Source organism: Mastomys coucha, unplaced genomic scaffold (genome assembly GCF_008632895.1).
Source record: "Mastomys coucha isolate ucsf_1 unplaced genomic scaffold, UCSF_Mcou_1 pScaffold14, whole genome shotgun sequence".
In the NCBI taxonomy this organism is placed as follows: Eukaryota; Metazoa; Chordata; class Mammalia; order Rodentia; family Muridae; genus Mastomys; species Mastomys coucha.
Genome location: NW_022196896.1, coordinates 119,904,861 through 119,920,455, shown reverse-complemented (window position 1 = coordinate 119,920,455; position 15,595 = coordinate 119,904,861). Strand labels below are relative to the sequence as shown.

The following is a 15,595-nucleotide window of genomic DNA, read 5'->3' as shown; positions in this document are numbered from 1 at the left end:
CATCAACACTTAAAGTTAGTTTGTAAAACAGAAAATAAAGGAACTAATATTATTCTTTTTTCAATGTCAATTGTGTCCAGATTCCCAAATAAGACAAATATATAGCGATAACAAAACAAACAAAAAAATAGATCAAGCAATATGATACTTGCAAACTGAATTTAAGAACACATAAACAAAGATAATTTATAATGATTAACTTGGCTTCATTCCAAGCATTCAGGGATAGTTCAACATGTGTAAATCATTAAACATAGTTAACTACATAGATAGTCTCAAAGACAGAAATCAAATGGTCATTTCAAAACAAGCAGAAAAGACCTTTAATAAAATCTAATATGTTCTCATGAGAACAACCCTGGAGAGATTATGGATGGGTAGAACATATCTCAGCTCAATGAAGCTATAGGCATTTTCACACTAAACAATCAAAAACTCAGAGCAGCCAATTAAGACCAGGAAGACGATAATGGTACACATTCTTCCCCACTGTAATTCACTGGAGTTCTTGAAATGTTGGTTAAAGCAATTAGTAGGGAAGAACTTAAAGGAAAACAGAAAAATATAAGTGTCTATTTGTAGGTGACCCTGATTATACACATGAGAGACTTCGATTAGTCCACTAGGAAACTCTTGGAGCTGATAGTTTTAGGAAACAGGTCAGTACACAGAAGTTAACACTAAGAAGTCAACAGCTTTCCTATGTACCAAGGACAAACACTGAGAAAGAAACCAGGGAAACAACTTCAATCACACTAGGCTCAAAATTTACAAAAGGGTACTTTGGAATAAACTTAACCAAGGAAGAAAGAGGGCTTTAGAATGAAAAACTTTAAAACACTAAAGAAAGAAATTGAAGAAGATAATAGAATGTGGGGGACTCATGGCTCCAGCAGCATGTGTATAGTAGAGGATGGCCAAGCTAGTCATCAATGGGAGGAGAGGCCTTTGGCCCTGTGAAGGTTCTATGCCCCAGTGTAGGGGAATGCCAGGGCCAGTAAGCAGGAGAGGGTGGGTTGGTGAGCAAGGGGAGGGGGAATAGGGGATTGTTTTAGGTTTTGGTTTATTTTATTTTATTTTTTTGGAAGGGAACCTGGGAATTAGATATTGTAAATAAAGAAAACATCTAATAAAAAAAAAAAGCCAAAGAGTCAGGCCATCTAATGTCAGATAGTGTCTTCTCTATATGGCAAGAAAGCTGCACCCATAAAAGTTCAGCAATGTGGCACCCTAAACAAGTCCAGAACAATCACAGCACCAGCTGACCTCACAATGTGCATGGGAAATCTCACAAGATTCAACCCCAAGATGAAGAGCTACAGGCAATTAATAACTGCAGAGAAGGGGGAGGGAGAGAGAGGGGGAAAAGGAGGGGGAGAGAGAGGAGAGAGAGAGAGATGGGGGAGGGAGAGAGAGGGGGAGAAAGATAGAGACAAAGAGAGAGACAGAGAGAGAGGGAGAGAGAGACAGAGAGACAGGGAGAGAGACAGAGACAGAGAGAGAGACAGAGAGAGGGAGAGAGATAAAGACAGAGAGAGAGGGCAGAGCGAGAGAGACAGAGAGACAGAGAGAGAGGGGGAAGGATGGAGGGAGGGAGAGAGACAGAGACAGAGAGAGAGGGCAGAGAGAGACAGAGAGACAGAGACAGAGAGACAGAAAGACAGAGAGAGAGAGGGAGGGAGGGAGGGAGAGAGAGACACACAGAGAGAGAATGAGAGAGAGACAGAGAGAGAAGGAGAGAGACAGAGAAAGACAGAGAGAGAGGGCAGAGCGAGAGAGACAGAGAGACAGAGAGAGGGGGGAGGGATGGAGGGAGGGAGAGAGACAGAGAGAGAGGGGGCAGAGAGAGAGACAGAGAGACAGAAAGACAGAGAGAGGGAAGGAGGGAGAGAGAGAGAGAGAGACAGAGAGAGAGAGACAGAGAGAGAGGAAGAATAAGTCTCCATGGGTATAAACCCTCTCATAGGTTATCCAACACTATGATCACTCGTTAAGACATAGTAAGTTGATGCAGCAGATTGTGCTTATATACTTATATGTGTGTGTGTGTGTGTGTGTGTGTGTGTGTGTGTGTGTAACAATAATAATTAAAGAGGAAAACAGAAAATACATGAACATAGAGGCAAGGCTTGGAGAAAGAGGAAAGGCAACTACATGCGATTAGATAAATCTTTTCTTATTAATTGGAAATTCATTCTCCTTTCTCTTTGGGGAAAACATTTGTCATTTTATTTATTACCAACTGTAAATATATAATATATTATATATAACATATTAACTTTATATATTTATTACTAATTGTATATATAAGTAAGATTCTTGAAAACAACATAGCATGTCAGTGCGTTTCCACAGAGGAAGGGCAGCAGGAGGTAAGACGGGGATGATAAAAGGGGATTGAAGATGATCAAAGTAGATTATCTATATATAAAGTGTAATCGTGAGACCCATTCTTTTATAAAACTAATACATGCTAAAAATAATGAGGTAAAAACAGAAGTACAAGTATGGTTTAGTTTCTACTCTCCCTCTTCATTATGTAGTTAAGCCTCAATATTAAGCCCAATGGCAATCTTGAAAGTTATAAATTACAATTTAGTATTCTCTTCTCATGAAACATGAAAGGAATACACTCTGGTCATAAATGTCTTTTCTTTGTATGCCAAGAACAAAATTATACTTTGTAAAACGCTAGTTATTTTTGAAACCAAGTTGTGAAGTATGTAACTACATGTGATTAGATAAATCTTTTCTTATTAATTGGAAATTCATTCATTCTCCTTTCTCTTTGGGGAAAACATTTGTCATTTTATTATCAACTGTAAATATATAATACATTATATATATACCATATTAATTTTATATATTTATTACTACTATATATAAGTAAAATAGTAAGATTTTTTAACTTTTATTGCATTATGATGAGAAAAGTTACATGATTTCAATTTATCTGAATTTATTAACATTTAAAAGCATATTTTAAGTAAATAGAATTAAATCACATTCTTGTTTCCCTTTTGTACCTTAGCTCCTCCCAGAGACCCCCTCTTCAATACCTACAATATCTTTTTTGTCATATTCCTTAAAATTTATAAAATATTATAACAATAAAAATGAGTATTATAAAAGTTGTTTGATATAAAACAGCAACCAATTTAACGGTGTTTGTAGATACTTATCTACAGCAACACTGAAAATACATTTTTCTAAATGTAAATTTTAAATAACTCCAAACATATTAACTGTATATTTCAAAATAATACATCACTACTAGTATTTTCTTAAATGAACATAAATATATAAAGTCTTTTTGTTTGTTTGTTTGTTTGTTTTGTATTTAGTAGAGTTTAAAATCTTGGCTCTTACTGTGGTACAAGCCCAAAACCTGTTCTCTGTGGCCTGAGAATGAAGTCACTCACTCAAGTCAAATAATTTTGACCATAGCAGGAAGTCTGGATCCAAAAATCATGCCTACAATTCAATTCTTGGCGCAGCAGAACTGTCAACTCTCAGCTTAGCTATGATGGAGGTAAAATCCTTTGGTGATTTGAGGGTCATTGAAGTACAGCCTTATTACAATGAACTCCAATGTCTAAAACTTGTTCTTATTTTGGGGTAAGATTCTTGAAAACAGTATAGCATGTCAGTGCATTTACATAGAATGAAACTTAAAAGATTGGTTAATTGAATTTTTTCAAAGTTAAAAAGTTTATTACTTTATACATATTTTTATTAGATATTTTCTTTGTTTACATTTCATATCCCCCTTCCTGTTTTCCCCGCCCCACCCAGAAACTCCCTATATCATCTCTTCTCCCCCTGCTTTTATGAGGGTGTTCCGCCACCCACCTTCCCACTCCCGCCTCCCCACCTTGGCATTCCCCTATACTGGGGCATCAAGCATTTATAGGAGCAAGGGCTTCGCCTCTCATTGTTGCCAGACAAGGTCTGCGGTCTGTGAATTATACCTTGGGTATTCCGAGCTTTGGGGCTAATATCCACTGATCAGTGAATGTGTACCATGGGTGTTCTTTTGTGATTGGGTTACCTCACTAAGGATGATGTTTTCTAGATCCATCCATTTGCCTAAGAATTTCATGAAGTCATTGTTTTTAATAGCTGAGTAGTAGTATGTCAGTGCATTTATGTAAAATGAAACTTAAAATATTGGTTAATTGAATTTTACAAACAGAAATGGGTCAAACAGATTGTCAATTAAAAAATAAATCTTATGTCTAAGCTTGTGTCATTGAGTAGTTAAGTACTTAACACTTTTCATATTTGGTTCATTTGTACAAACGGTTCCACATCTGAATGTTCATCCTTCATGTGATTCTCCTAACAAATTCATCTCCAGGGTGCTTACAGTGAAATCTGTTCGTTATTAACACTACAGAGGTCATTATGGACTACATCACAATTTTCACTAGTTCTTTTGAGCTTCATTGATTTTTGGAGTATCTGATGTGTTCAAAAATCACAGTTATAGCATTACCACAATCTATAAAAACATAATAACAAACAAGACAATATCAACACAGGAATGCTATGAAATACATTATTCAATGGCAACCTGGTTAATATGTTATTGCCTATAAAAGAGTAACACATACTTATAGTTTTTAAATAATTTAAAATAATTCCTCCAAAATCAGAAATAATTGAATGATCTTCCCGTCTGAAACTAGTGTATTAATCCAATATTCCTTCATTCCTTAAATATTTCCAACAACAGTAAGAATCCATTGCACTGTGAGAAGCATAGCTCTATTATACATACAAATTCTTTTGGACATTTTCTTCCTGAAATGGTATCTCCTGACAGCACAAAATAGTGAAGCAACGAAGATTCAATTCTATTTTGGGATTATTTGTAAATGCTCCAATTTTGTAGTATGTGTGCAGAGTTCTAGATAAGAAAGTACTATTTCTTTTAATATTTCACAAAATCATGCAATTTTCTCTGAGCAGTGATAACTATTTCTTTAGCAGTTCATTTAAGGAGCAATTCATATTTATTATATCGTCAGGATGATTCTCGAGGTTTAACCCAAGTGAAACCTCCAAGTATTTTATATTCTATATGTGGAAGAGAAAATTAGAATCAAATATCATTTGAAGCTCTTCAAGGAAGAATTCAGTGGCTGAACAAGGTCAAAGTATCACAGAATACATTTTCTCAGTGACTCAATTAAACATTGCTAACAAGCCTATCTTTTTTAAAGCCTCGTGCTTCTACAATAAATGTGTTGTTATGCAACTTTTTGCAGTTCTGAAAAATGTTTTTGCCCGGGCCTATGTGCACTTACTTTGTCTCTGGATATTGTGGGTCTCTACAAACTCATTCCACAAAGTGCTAGCTGATCAGACACACAAATAAAGCAAAAACCAATAACAGCAACCACAACAACAAAAAAAAGTTAGACAAAACCAGAAGCATCAAACTATAAAGAAAAGAGGGTACAAAACAATTTCATATTCTAATATGCCTTTTGAGGTGGAAACTTAAAGGTTTATTGGAGTCAGTTGTGTTGGACGGTGTTTTGCTGGGGCAAACACATGAAGGAGTGTTTTCCTGAAGTGGACACAGATGAAAGGCTAAGGCAGACCTATGAAGGAACGTTTCACTGAAGCAGACACAGGAGAGAGGATGTTCGGCTGAAGCAAACACATGAAAGGACACTTGATGAAGGATGTTTTGCTAACAACACACATGTTTTGCTCTACCTTACATGGTATAGTTGAGCTCCATTTGTCAGGACACTGCAGACTCAGGCTGATTGGATGCACAAGCTGAGGCAAGACGTGCTGAGGTAAGGCACGTGGAAGACAGGTGATGTTTGGAGGGTATAAATAGGACTCTATGGAGTGATAGTGACAGAGCTTGGCTTACTGGTACAACTAGCTGTGCCATGCTTGTGGATCTCATGTCTTCCCTGACCTTCACTTCCCTGAGAGAGGCATAGCCAAGAATTTTTCCTGGTGTTCCTGCTGGTCCTTCCTGTTGACTCAAAATGAGGCTGAGGCCTGACTGTCTCTGCCAGGTCATGCCACTGCTGTTGCTAACCCGACTCTACCAAACTGGACTGCTGTTGTATCCATGAAGTGTTGGCAAGTGGATCCAGTTGCCTCCGCCTGCTAACCTGTGAACTGCACTGCCCAGGCAGCACAGATGGAAGTTGCTCCAAAGAACCTTTCTAAACAGGTCCATTTCCCCATATCATTTCTTCTCTACTACCTCTGATGGGTAATGGGCTACAAGAGAGGTTAAAGCGTTTAAGAACCATCATTAAAAATAGGATTTGAAAAAAGTTAAAGTTACAGCCTTTACTGAAGTTGTTGCCTTGAGGAAATAGAAATTCAATTTTCCTACACACATTTCAAAGTGCACTGACTTTTATCTATAAGAGGAAGAGCTATTCTCTCATTCAACAGAAGAATGGATACAGAAAATGTGGTGCATTTAAGCAATGGAGTATTATTCAGGTGCTTAAAGAAATGTTATGCCATGTGACTTGAAGAAGACAAGAGGAAAGCGCTGAACCAAAAACAATTCAAATTAAACAAATTTCCCATGTCTGCTCACTTTTTAATATTGTTCCTCGGCATATCAACCTCAAACGATAAGATTATATAGGCTGCACTATTTTCAGAAAAAAAAAAAATGAGAAGGAAAAAGTCTGTCTGAGTCTTCCCTAGGCACTTTCCTAAACTCAAATCTGGAATTCTAAGCAAACAATATTCATGCAAAATGTCAAAAGTTTCCTTTGCAGTAAGTTGAGCTAAACTTGGCTGTGCAGCTTCCTAAGAGGTAAGCCGGGGAATGCCACGTGAGGATGTGATGAAACCAATGGTTGTTGAACTGTGGATAGAACTTAATCTAAAATAGTCTGGTTTGTTTTTACCCTTTCGTTATCTTACCGTTTCGTTATCTTAAAAGCTGAGATTGGGTAGTGGGAGTCGAACTCAATGGTCTTAGTATGACATCACAAATGGAAGCAACCACTTTGCTAAACCCAGGTGGTTACAGAGTTTCCTGAAGCAACAATAGCTATGGCATGGTGCCGGCTCTAATCACTGCCAGCCAACAAAACACGGCAGGAGAAGCTAACCAGAGATGTGATAGGGAGGCCTCAAGGTTACAGAAGAGTAGTGGGCCCGGCCAACTCCGGTGGTGGTGGGCACCAGCTGCTGCGAAGAGGCATGTTCCAGGTCATACTCGTGTGTGGGGGAAAAGCAGGTCTTACAGACAGTATTGCTCTTCTGCTTGTTTTGGCTTTTATTTGTGTGTCTTTGTAGGGTTCTTTTGTGTTTCTCGGCTTTGTTTTTGTTTGTTGTTCATATTTGAGGAGGAGAGACAGAGAACAACATCATTTGGGCGAGTGGGAAAGCGAGGAGGAGCTGGGAGGCATTGGCGAGGGAAAAAAACATGATCAAAATAGAGCCTCTGAAAATATTTTTCCAACACAAAATTTAAAAGCCTGTTTAAAAAAAAAATAGGCCCCAACGCTCTCCTGGCCTTAACGGTCTTCTTGGCTGCACTGTAGCTCAGACATCCCCTCATGAAATTCCACAGAAAAGATACTCAGATAATAGAGAACATAAAGGGAGATTTTATTCTACTTTTTTAAAAGAGATACTCATATGGTTCTTTACTGGGCAGATATTACTTTTATTCCAGTTTGATGTTTCAGTAGTCAAAAAACCCTCCCGCCCCTACACCAAGCCTGTCTTTAGTGCCAAGAAAACAAGTCTGCATTGAGTCTTTCGTAACAAGATTTATAAAGCCTGACAAACTGGGTGTTCTCTGGGTCCTTCCTAATGGTAACGTGGAATGTGCTCCATGAGACCACCTTGAAAATTCCCCTATAAACTTTCTAATGGCTTTACTTATTTTGAATGCTAATGTAAGATTTTAAAACCACCAAGCCATTAGGGAATAAACCTCAAAAACAAGCATAACATTATAAAATGCTATGGGAGTACAAAAACAAAGAAATGCTACAATATCTTTATACTGATATTTTTTCTGATACACAACCTGTCTCAAAAGGCAATTTTTCAAAAAGAATTTAATATACACCAATGACAGAGTGATGATAAATGGGTAAAGTTATTTCTTGAAACCCTAAGGATTATTATTGTGTTTACTGACTCAAAAGTAAAATTATCCTGGCTGTGAAGGTTTGCATATGCTTGGCCCAGGGAGCTGCACTATTAAGTAGGTGTGGCCTTGTTGGAGTAGGTGTGTCATTGTGGGTGTGGGCTTTAAGACACTCATACTAGCTACCTGGAAGCAAATTTTCTCCTAGTGGCCTTCAGATGCAAGCCTTCTGTATCATGCCTGCCTAGATGCTGCCATGTTCCTCCTTGATGATAATGGACTGAACCTCTGAAGCTGTAAGCCAGCCCCAATTAAATGTTGTCCTTATAAGAATTGCCTTGGGCATGGTGTCTGTTCATAGCAGAAAAACCCTAACTAACTAAGACACTGGCCCTGTTTACTTTTTACAAATCTCTATTATTTCTGTGTAGTAAGACTCTCCATCAGTCTTGTAGAGTTAAGTACATGTGAAGTTCCAATAAGTTAATTCATATGGCACAGGAATAAGATGTCCCAATAGTGGATGACTTTTCTACCCTACTATCTTGACACACATCTTCAAAGACTTAGCAAGTATGAAGCTATGTTCTAAATTGTACATGTTCCCTAAGAAATAAGAACACCACTATTTTTTCTGATACTTAGGTTTAGGATATTTTTACCAAAAACTTATTTTTGTTCACAATGTTTACAATTAAAACACCCAAAACATTTCCACTTCTCAAGATTGTCAATTAAAGACAGTCTGTGCCACCAATCATTATTTTAGAAAACATTTTAGGTGTTGTAATTTCTTTTTAAAACCCAGAAGCTCGAAATAACCTCATTTTACTCATTTCCCATGAATCTACTAGACAGTTTAGTTGGTTGGTCTCTCCTGCACCCTGAGAGAATTAGAATCATATTTTTGGCCTAGAAATATGATTACATAGAGAATAGTATGTCCTCAGACATACCATCCCCCAGGGCATGGAATCTCTACAAGTATATACTTATAGTAAAATATAAAGAAAACTGTAGCAAGGTTAAAAAAAAAAACCAATCCTGGGGGAAATGAGTGATAATGGCCAATAAATTATTTTCCAGTGGCTTCATTTTAAAGCAAAATTACAACCTGGGGAATTCCATCCATTCCCTAGGATGGCGATGACAAAGCCTGTAAGGGGATGGTATGGCAGAAGCATTTTAAAGTAAAATAAAAAGGTTTTTTTTTAAAAAAAAAAAAAACTAGTCAATTAATATAAAAGAGCTGGCATAGGTTCTGAACACTGTGGCCTTCATCATACCCAGGCAGAAATTAAAGCTATGAAATGTATGTGTTGCATTTGGGGGTCTGTACCTTCCCTAACCTCGGCGTAAGAAAGGACAGGATTCTGCATGGCATTCACTGAGATGAATCACTCATCAGTGAGCACTGTCTTGCTTGTCTACCTTGGCAGCCGCCAAGAGTTCCTCTGCTCAGCATTTCTGAGGGGAATCGTCCGGTGAAGCTACTTGGTATTCAGAACATGGCAGCCTTTGAAGAACTTTATGTACTCCCTGAAGGCCATTTTTCATCCTCAATACAAAGGACCTAAACTTTCTGGCAGACACTGACTTTTATCTTTTCTGTCTTCTGTGGACTCCTGCAATTACCACAAGTGTACAAGACAGCAGAAAATGTAGTCTTTTGCTTGTCACACCTGAATTTATTTGCTTTTATTTCAACATGCTGCCCAGCAAGGCATATCTTATTCATTTGGATGACACATTCAATCTCTGTCTATGTCTCTTATTTCTTCCCCTTCTCCTGCATGGAAACAAAGTTTTTATACTTTGATTACCAGTACTGTGAACCTCAGAATCATCCTGCTGTTTGCAAAGGGAAATAAGATTGTTGCAGAAACAAAGATGAATAAGGAACCCTATTTTACCTAACAGTCAAAAAGAGCAACAGGGGACCAGCACCCTACACATAAAGCACCATGACTTCATTAATTAGAGAGGACATAAAATTAAGCACACTTATTTCATCAGCTTTGGAGTTCTCAAGAGTGCAGAGGTCACACATACTCATACACACAAACTCTAATCAGCTACAATTTTTACAGGTTTGCCTTTGACTCTGCAGTATCAAAAAATGCAATTTACTTTATAAATAAAGTAACTCTATTATTAGACTGCCCTGCTCTACAACGAAAGATATTAAGGTTGTCTGAAAAGTAGCGTCTGCTAATGAGCACAAGGATACTGAGGCTGGCAGCCATGCTCACAACTCAAAACCAACAATGTGTCTACTAAAGAGATGAGACAGAAGGACAAACATGTCCACAAAGGCTCGGGTGTGATGGGAAGCCGTGTTTTGTCCCTGAATAGGGCTGTGCCCATTTATAGCTTAAGTTCCTTAATGGAAATTTAATTTACTGCCTAATTTTGTGACATACTTGTTCCCAGTTCTAGTCCCCTAAAAGACTATCCAATGTGATTTTTTTTTATCCAATGTGATACTAATTACACAACAAGTATAATGCAAAGGGTACAGTCTGAGATTGGCAAATGAAAGAAGACACAAAATGTGTCTTATAAATCACAGGTCATCTTCCAGAATAATATAATAGCAACCTGTGACGGTGTCTTCAGGAGTTGTACAGGTATGGGGAGAAAAAAACAGCCTTGCCTAGCCTGTGGAGACCTGGCTTTCTCTCCAGGCAGTGCGGGTGACCATGGTAACAAACAGGACAGAATAGGTATTTCTGTCTAACTGTTCTTAAGCTGAAAAATTGGCCTGCATTGCTTTGCCCCAAGTCAGAAGTAGCAACAAGTCCCCAGATAAGCTTCAGGCTCAGTAGAGAGCAAGTTCAGCCTTCCCATCAGTAACGCTCCTGTCTGTCATAGCATCCTTTTTCATCATGACACAAAGCTCAGACTCCACCCAGTCTGATGCACTCTGATAGTAAAGCTAGGGAGCCAATAGTCTGATGATCAACCTGCCTTTCACTATATTTTTCCTTAATGTGAACTATTAATCACAGCAACATTATCATGACATGGGCTTCCTTTGGGTAGGACAGGTAAGGATGAGTAAAAACATAGTTTTGTACAGAAACTTCAGGGTTTTTTTTTTTCATATATATACATTGATTCTGGCTTCTTCAAAACTTACACATACCTGTCAAAATCTCCAATTCTTAATTTCTCTTGCCCCTCATTGTGTCTCTGTGTCTTTTTTTACCCCCTATCCCATTCCCTTTCCCCTGTCTCTATGAGAGTGCTTCCCCACCTACCCACCCACTCCCACCTTCCTGACCTGACATTCCCCTACACTGGGGCATATAACCTCCACAGGACCAAGGGCCGCTCCTCCCACTGATGTCCAACAAGGCCATCCTCTGTCAGAGGCCATGGGTCCCTCCATGTGTACTCTTCGGTTGGTGGTCAAGTCCTGGGGAGTTCTGGGGGTTCTGGCCAGTTGACACTGTTGCTCCATCACCCACGGGGCTGCAAACCCCCTCAGCTTCTTCAGTCCATTCTCCAACTCCTCCATCAGGACTCCACACTCAGTTTAATGGTTGGCCTCAAGCATCCACCTCTGTATTTGTCAGGCTCTGGCAAAGCCTCTCAGGAGACAGTCATATCAGGCTCCTGTCAGCAAGCACTTCCCAGCATCTGTAATAGCTTCCGGGTTTGGTGGCTGTATATGGGATGGGTCCCCAGGTGGGGCAGTCTCTGGATGGCCTTTCCTTCAGTCTCTGCTCCACACTTTGTCTCTGAAACTCCTCCCATCGGTATTTTGTTTTGCCTTCTAAGGAGGACCGAAGAATCCACACTTTGGTCTTCCTTCTTCTTGAGCTTCATGTGGTCTGTGAATTGTATCTTGGGTAGTCTGAGATTCTAGGCTTATATCCACTTATCAGTGAGTGCAACCATGTGTGTTCTTTTGTGATTGGGTTACCTCATTCAGGATGATATTTTCAAGTTCCATCCATTTGCTTGTGAATTTCATGAAGTCATTGTTTTTAATAGCTGAGTAGTACTCCATTGGTGTAAATGTACCACATTCTCTGTATCCATTCCTCTGTTAAAGGACATCTGGGTTCTTTCCAGCTTCTGGCTATTATAAATATAGATACTATGAGCATGTGTCCTTATTACATGTTGGAGCATCTTCTGGGTATATGCCAAGGAATGGTATAGCTGGGTCCTCAGGTAGTTCTATGTCCACTTTTCTGAGAAACTGCCAAACTGATTCCCAGAGTGGTTGTACCAACTTGCAATCCCACCAGCAGTGAAGGAGTGTTCCCCTTTCTGCTGTCAGGTAGACAGCATCTACTGTCACCTGAGTTAAAGATCTTAGCCATTCTGACTGGTGTGAAATGGAATCTCAGGGTCCTTTTGATTTGCATTTTCCTGCTGACTAAGGATGTTGAACATTTCTTTAGGTGCTTCTTGGTCATTTGATATTCCTCAGTTGAGAATTCTCTGTTTAGCTATATATCCCATTTTCAATAGGGTTATTTGGTTCTCTAGAGTCTAACTTATTGTGTTCTTTTTATATATTGGATATTAGCCCTCTATCAGATGTAGGATTGGTAAAGATATTTTTTCCACTCTGTTGGTTGCCATTTTGTCCTATTAACCGTGCCCTTTGCCTTATAGAAGCTTTGCAATTTTATAAGGTCCTATTTGTAGATTCTTGATCTTAAAGCATAAGTCATTGTTGTTCTCTTCAGGAAATGTTTCCCTATGCCCATGTGTTTGAGGATTTTCCCCACTTTCTCTTCTATTAGATTCAGTGTATCTGGTTTTATGTGGAGGTCCTTGAACCACTTGGGCATGAGCTTTGTACAGAGAGGTAAAAATGAATCAACTTGCATTCTTCTACATCTAGACAGACTCTGTGTCTCTCCTCCCCACCCCCACCCTCTCTTTCCTTCTCTGTCTCTCCCTCTCACTTTTCCTTTCTCTCTCTGTTGGAGATTGGTTCTAATGCTTTGATTCAGTTGGGAATCTGCATGTCCAAGTGCTAAAGGTCCTTGTCCCCAACTGGTTCTTGATCAATCAATAAAGATGCCAACAGCAATGACTGGTCATAGGCTTGTGCAGGCTAGGATGCGGGGGGGAATGCACCAGAGACCTGGGAGGTAAGAGACTTCCCAGGACTCAAATGGAGGGACCTTAGATGAAATGCCTGACAGTAGGGAGAGGGAACTTACAGAGTCCACCTTCAGCAGGAAGACAGGACATCAAGTAAGGGATGGGGATGCCATCCCACAGTCATATCTCTGACCCATAATTGTTCCTGTCTGAAAGAATTACAGGGATGGAAATGGAGAGGAGCCTGAGGAAAAGAAGGTCCAGTGACAGGCCCAAAGTGGGATCCAGCTCAAGGGGAGGTCCCAAGGCTTGACACTATTACTAAAGCTAAGGAGTACTCACAAAAAGGGACCTATCATGACTGCCCTCCGAAAGATCCAACAAGCAACTGAAAGAGTCAGAAGCAGATGTTTACACCCAACCAATGGACAGAAGCAGCTGACCCCTGTTGTTGAATTAAGGAAGGCTGAAAGAAGCTGAGGAGAAGGGCGATCCTGTAGGAGGATCAGCAGTCTCAATTAATCTGGACCCCCGATATCTCTCAAACACTGGGCCAAGGCATTTCTAAAATAAGCTAATGTGTGTGTGTCTTTCATTCATAGATCCAAAGATTCCCTGGGTGGATGACTAGAAGCACAACCTGAGGGAACATAAAATGGAGTAGCCCCAACTCATGACTACATCTCTCTCTCTTTTTAAATAAAGTCTCATTCCAATCCTGGTTGAACTGCACAGATTTTCAACCTGCACAGTATCTCTTTAGTTTAATACCAATATTTTGATGACTTTGCCCTGTACAACAGAATTTTCTCTTCAACAATTATTTCCCAACTACAAAGTACAGTAAAATACTATAAAATCATTCATACTTTCTTGATAAAATTAAATTGCTTTAATGTTTGAAGGATAAATTCATTATGTGCCCTATCATAGGTGCAACCTATAAGATAAAGATTTTCTTAGGAGGACCAGCCTAGGGAAGGAAAAGAGTGGACTAAGATATCCAGACACCAAGAAAGATGTGCTTCTTGAGTCTGTCCCCAGTTCTCCCAGAATGTCACAATGCCAGCTCCAACTGACAAGCAGCTAAAGTTTTTTCCATTATAGATTATATCAATTCCACCTCTGTACTTCTAGAAATAATCACTGATTCGCAGATGTCCAATCACAATCTAAAATTAATCTGTAGCAGCAAAATCAATACTGAGAATTGTTTCATTAATAAAGGAGAAAGAAGAGCAATGGTATGTTTAGGAATGAGTCCTTGCCTCTGTGGACAGCTGACTTCTTTATACAATGGAGTAATGAGGTCCCTAGATATAATAGTAGCTCATCGTCTAAATTTCAATGTAAGCAGCTTTTAGATTTAGACAAATTGTTGATTTTTTTCTTTTTATGTATTTATTCATTTATTTTTATTAGATGTTTTCTTAATTATAATATCTCCTTTCCCAGGTTCCCAAAAAATAAAAATAAGAAAATGAAATAAAATAAAATAAAATAAAATAAAAACTAAAACAATCCCCTGTTCCCTCCCCCTCCCCTGCTCACCATCCCACTGCCTCCTGGCATTCCCCTACACTGGGGCACAGAACCTTCACAGGGCCAAGATCCTCTCCTCCCATTGATGACCAGCTTGGCCATGATCTGCTATACGCATGCTGCTGGAGCCATGAGTCCCCCAATGTGTACTCTTTGGTTGGAGTTTTAGTTCCTGGGAGCTCTGAGGGTACTAGTTAGTTCATACTGATTTTCCTCCTAAGGGGCTGCAGACCCTTCAGCTCCTTGGGTTCTTTCTCTAGCTCCTTCATTGGGGACTCTGTACTCAGTTCAATGGATGGCTGTGATCCTCTACTTCTGTATTAGTCGGGTACTGTCAGAGCTTCTCAGGAGACAGCTATATCAGGCTCCTGTCAGCCAGTACCGGTTGGCATCCACAATAGTGTTTAGATTTGATGATTGAATATGGGAAGGATTCCCAGGAGAAACAGTCTCTGAATTGTCCTTCCTTCAGTCTCTGCTCCATAGTTTGTCTCTAAAACTCCTTCCATTGGTATTTTGTTCCCTCTTTTAAGAAGGAATGAAGTATCCACACTTTGGTCTTCCTTCTTCTTGAGTCTCTTATGGTTTGTGGTTTGTACTTTGTGTATTCCGATCTTCTAGGCTACTATCCACTTATCAGAGAATGCATACCATGTGTGTTAAGAAAGAATATGTTAAGTTGGTTTTTTTTTTTTCTGATTAAGCAAAGTAACATTTTTATTTAGGGAAGATAATCTTTGCCTTTAAGCAAAAGTCTCAAGCTACAATTGATTCTGTTATAATACAAAATGATCTTTTCTGAGCGGAAAACCACTCTAAACATGAGTTCTTTTTTTTTAAGTATTATAAAAGTTGTTTAATATAAAACAACAA

At 39.1% G+C, this 15,595-nt stretch overlaps 1 long non-coding RNA gene across 2 annotated transcripts in view; it reads left to right on the top strand.

Annotated features, from left to right (window-relative positions):
- The first annotated feature begins 6,838 nt into the window (after positions 1–6,838).
- LOC116088813 overlaps positions 6,839–15,595 on the top strand; it is a 23,918-nt gene continuing 15,161 nt past the window's right edge. For both annotated transcript variants that reach the window (XR_004118023.1, XR_004118022.1), the window contains exon 1: positions 6,839–7,243. This is a non-coding gene — a long non-coding RNA (uncharacterized LOC116088813). The remainder of the gene's footprint in view (positions 7,244–15,595) is intronic.